Raw genomic sequence first — 5782 nt, forward strand, 5'->3', positions numbered from 1 at the left:
CTCTCTCTCTCTCTCTCTCTCTCTGTAATTCACAGTAAACCGTTTTTTCTATGGAGTAACGCAGCTGCCACGAACACCAAGCGCACCCGAGTCCTTTTCGCACCAGTGCCTAACGTATAAACATAAACACACACGCAAATTCTCTCTCTATCTCTCATTCCCTCTACGTACATACGTATGCACATGGATATATATATATATATATATATATATATAGCTATCTCTGGCTATTTCGCTCTCTCCTTTCCGCAGATATATTCAGTGTGAAAGTCACAGAGGCGTTTCTTGCGTGTTGTCGAATAAAACCACGTTGGCCCTGATTCATTGGATTTGTTCGCGAGACGACTATTTTAGAGATCCGATAAATTATCAAGCGCCTCCGAGGAAAGAGGATTTTTTGGGAGGCAAGAAATAAGGAAAAAAGGAACCGTGCCGAACGGTAAATCCGATGATGGTGGCAATGCGACAACGCGGACGATGCCTTTCACCGCTCGCGCTTAAAATTCTCTTGATTAATTGTCGAGAAACCTTCGGGAAACCTGAATAAAAGCGCTTTAACGGAAATAGCCGCAGATCCGCGCTCTTACCACAATGGATAGAGAGACCACCATATCCAACGTGTGCAGGCGGTCGAAGAAATGTTTATCCTTCGAACGGCTGAAGATCTTTGATTGGACAATTCTTATACCCATGAGCACTGAATAAAGTCTCATCAAAGCAGTTGAGTTAGATGTGGATAATCGAATCCAAATAACTCCCATCCTAACTTTGATCTTGAGAAGCTTAGAATCGAGCAGCTTTCGAATCTTTTTAAATGGCCACAGGCGCCAGAGACTCACTTGCAAAGAATCAGAGTTGCAGGCCTTTATGTATAAAACGGTATACTCGTTGTTTATAAGCGTTCACACGCTAAGCTCGAACATCCGCATCTTCATTTCCAAATCACGTCTCTAGGACACGTAATTTTCAAACTTGCGATTATAAATTAAAGTTCTCCATTCTTGACGTAATATAAAAAAAAAACTTTGATTACAAAAGCTGATTAAAATCCGTGACCCAGAGCCCGATACGCCTCCGTAAGTTGTACGCATTATGCCTTCTTAGTATTCCACGAGTGAAAATATTCTCTACCTACATAATTCATACTTTTTGCATAAACATTTGCAGCGCAGCGTATTAATGAAGGAGGGTGGTTATGGGAGAGGGAGGGGAGAAAGAGGATTCGGGATTTAAATATTACGGCTTGGATTCCCGATGTCGTCAACTTTTTTTTCTCTCATCCCATCGCTTCGTGGCTAAGCTCTCGGCCGATGGCCAATCTCATCCCGAAATCGATCCCGAAATGTGCAATAATCCCCGGACGTGCGGATCGCAATCTCGGCCCTCGAATTGCCGGCCTCCATCATCCCTGCCACCGAAAAACTACTCGCGCTCTCACGCGCCCAGCTACGTACAATAGCAATTATAAACAGTGTCCACAGAAAAGAAACGATTTGAAATAATGGCCGGTGCCGCGGCGCGACCGGTAGTTTTCCAGTTCAGCCATTGTTCTTGGCTTCTCCCGCTCGTATAACGCATACTTTTTGGCTGCTCTCAGCGAGTCCGAGGAGAGGGACTCTACCTCGTCAATTGTTTCTAGAACGCTGTCGGAATTAAGCGTCAGGGTGTGGCGACAGGGAGTGGAGCGAAATCAACGATACCGGAGAGCCGCCCATGGCAATGGAAAAGAAAAGAGAGAGACGAAAAAAGCGCGGCAATGACGAGCGCGCCGAAACGAAAGAAAGTGCTGACTCGGGCCGCGCGGAAGGCTCTCTCCCGTTCCTAGCCACCGAGTACAAAGGAGGAGGCCCGGGGGCTTCGCTTAGGCGCTAATGCTAAATGCCCCCTTCTACCGCGGCTATCTCCCCTCCCCGAACAGTCTGGCTTGCGCCGCCACGGCGGAGGGCAGCTGGTGAACAGGTGTTGTGACGCGATCGACCGAGCGAGCGAGCGAGCCACGGACGGAGAGAAAAGAAAGAAAGGAAGAAAGAATGAAAGAAAGTGGCGGCGAGCCGTCAGCTGTTCGGCTCGCGTGTTTTTCGTTTGCCAATACCAAATGCAGGAGCACCCGTAATGTTCGTCTGTTTTCAATTTTTATGCAAACGAATCGCGGATGGACGGCTCGGCGGAGCCTCGCTTCCTCGCAATTCACGACGACGACGACGACGATGACGACGACAAAGACAAAGACAAAGACAACGATCCCTTCACTCACGGAGCTGCCCTCGGACGAATCGCTTGACTGACGCAGGTCCAAGAGAAGCTAAACAACCAAAACGGAATAACCCAAATGAATGGCAATTACGATTGTTGTTTGCAGGGCTGATGAACTGATGGAAAGATGCTGCTGGCATATTCGTATCGGAGCCCCAAATTCATCGGGGTGACGAACGTTTCGGCCCATTATTTAGCATCTGGCGAATGAAGCTTGGCTCGATCGCATTAAAGTGATGAGGGGGTGGGGCGAAAATTGAGGGCCTTATTTAATACCGAGCAGCTGATTTGTTAAATGCGTCCGCGTTAAGGAAACGACAAAACCCGAGCGTTTTATTTATCAAGCTGTGCGGTGATTAAGAAAACTGGTATACCAGAGTCTTTGGTCCGATGGCTATTTCCTTCGAGCCGAGCATTATTAACGTTGCTGATACCCCCACCCCCATCCCGTCATCGTCGTCGTCGTCGTCGTCTCTCTTACTCTCTCTCTCTCTCTCTCTCTCTCTCTCTCTCTCTCTCTCTGTTTCTCTCTCTTCCTGCGTATGTTTAGCGGAACGTTTAGTTCGGCATGCCGCATTTGATCGATCGATACTTCCGCTCTATTACAGCATTGCTTTTTATCGAATGGAAACCCCGTGGAGTATACTTTAACACTTTGCGCCAAGGCGTAGTTGTAAATTGTAACTGGAGAGGAATAGATGATATAGATCGCGGTCTCTCGGCGAATTCTTCCAATTTGTTGGCCTTATAAATCGGGAAGGGCCTCCCAACTCCCCCCCCCCCCCAACCTCAACGCCCGAGTGATAACTGGCTAATGCAAGGAGATGCGAGATGGCTTTGCGAGAATATCGCGCGATGCCTTCGAAGTATTAAAAAACGTCCTCTCCAAGCGACAATGATCGATAGTTGGGAGGAGAAGAAGAGAGCGCCGTAGATAAATAGAATCGGGCGACTGGCGCTGATGGCGTTCGTCGGTCGGTCATGGCGTCTCGACAGGGCTCGTAAATAATAGAAGGGCCGTACTAAGGGTCAGCCTCCTCGAAGAAAAGAGCAGCGGTTGCAAGGGAATTAGCCGTATTGGGCAGACATCGCGAGGCACGAGCTCTCGGCATTTACGCCGCTTAGGACTGCTGCAGGGACACGTCGGATTTGGGTTGGCCACCCGAGCTCCGCGCGCGGTGCGGCGGGACCGGGTCGGGAAGGGGCCGGGAGGGGCGAGGCCGACGCGGATCAATACACCGGGTCGAGTCGCGCCTGGGGCGCTCGCCGATGCCCGTTCGAATCCCGACTGGCGAATCGTGAATCAGAGGGGCCGGAGTCCCCGATAGATGCCACTGAGAAATTAACGGCCGCCCTGACCATTACTCGACATTGCTTTATGGCTTTACGAGGGCGTAAATATTTGGATGGCTCCGATCGTTCGCTCGCTTTCCAATCCTCCATCGGCTCTCCTTTACACTCGGTCGCTGCAGCAGCAGCAACAATGACAACAACAACAATAACAAAAACAAAAACAAAAACAACAAAAACACAACAACTACTAGTAACAATGACAACAAAAACAAAAACAAAAACAACAAAAACACAACAACTACTAGTACTACTACTACTACTACTACTACTACTACTACTACTACTACTACTACTACTACTACTACTACTACTACTACTACTACTACTACTACTACTACTACTACTACTACTACTACTACTACTACTACTACTACTACTACTACTACTACTACTACTACTACTACTACTACTACTACTACTACTACTACTACTACTACTACTACTACTACTACTACTACTACTACTACTACTACTACTACTACTACTACTACTACTACTACTACTACCACAACTTTCGCGTTTCTCCCTCTGTCGCCTGCTTTTATCTACTCTTCTTTCTTCTTTTATTAATTATTTTATTTTGCTTCTTTTGTCCCTTGCCATTTTCTTTCTTTTTCCCCTGCATTACCCTTCTTATCTATCTTTCAATAGATGATCCTCTTTAGCATAGTACTCCATTAAAAGCAGATTTCTAGGGGGGGGGGGGGCAGATAATGTAAAGCGATCGGGATATGGCTGTTGCAGGGAGGAAGGAGGTGGTAAAATTAACTTTTGGAGTTGGACCTCTATTTTAACAGGAAGGTATTTCTTATTCCAACGACATTTTGCATTAACCAATTTCCAAATTTAAGCGAGCGGTAAATTTTGAAGCTTAGACTAATTGAATAACCTTCCAATAATATTAATAACAACATGCCATTAGCATTGATGTATAATAACCGAGTAAACTTCCAGCTGTGAACCGATTGTTGTGGCTTGAAAAGCTCGACAATCCTTACGGCGGCGTACCGCCTCGAGCTTCTTACCGACAAACTTTGAAATCTCTGGAAATCAACTCGAGCATACTTGTGCACGCACACACGCCCCTCCCACACCTTCCTTTCCAGCATTTTCCACCGGGTGCGCAATTATGACATCGAGTATCGATAAGCGATACGCTTGTAACTTGGTCCCTTTGACTCGGGGCAATGCAGAGGCGATATGATTATTCTGTTCGAAACTGCAACATCGGCAGGAGTTCGACTAGCCACGACGTGTTCCATGGCTCGTCAACTAGGCGGGGCCAAACCGGAAACTAGATGCATGAGGCGCGTTGCAGCTTTATAGGCGGCTTCCGCGGCGAATGCACTCGTACATTGGCCGCGTGCTTGCGAAGCGTCCGATTCAGCAATTATTGAGCTCTCTGCTCTAAGCTATTAAACGAGCGCTTCCTTATTTATTCTCTTATATTCCTATCATCCTTTCCTTCTCTACTACTTTCCCTCGCCCTTTAGTCGGCATTTTTAATACAATGCTGTTTTCACATTGACGAAACATTATTTCCACGTCGTTCGTGTTTATTGCGTAAATTTTAAGCACATACTCAGCTTCTCTATTTATAACTTGCATATTTAATGAGAGGGTAAAATATCGAATTTTGCACAATCATTAGAGTACATAATAGTTTTGAGCGATCGAGGCTTTTGTTATTTGTGTGCCAGTTGACATTTCTACAATGCGTATTACAATTCGTAGATCGTTAAATTAAATTATTATTAGCTTGCATAGCTATATTTCATGATAGAATGCCGAAAAGAATTTATGGCTCATATTGTACGTTCGGTATCAATATCCGTAATATCGTTATTCTTCGGTCGAAAAATATTGTACATTATAGTTGTATTAATAATTAATTTATTAATTTTTATATTAACGTATATAACAGAAAAATGACAAATTGATTTTTCAATCTCATTATAATAAGTTTACTTAGTTAACTAACAACTAGCGTTGGACGAGTTCGCTAGACATATATATTTGCATATTTTATTTGAGACGAGCACTATGCATTTACTCGGAACTGTATAAATAATAATCAGAGAATATATATATATATATGTATATATTGGGCAAATTTCAGTTGAAACTATTAATTATGATCGATTTTTTGTTTACTTCTTTAAGATAGGCTCATTTG

Source organism: Ceratosolen solmsi, unplaced genomic scaffold, assembly GCF_000503995.2.
Source record: "Ceratosolen solmsi marchali unplaced genomic scaffold, CerSol_1.0 scaffold1, whole genome shotgun sequence".
NCBI lineage: Eukaryota > Metazoa > Arthropoda > Insecta > Hymenoptera > Agaonidae > Ceratosolen > Ceratosolen solmsi.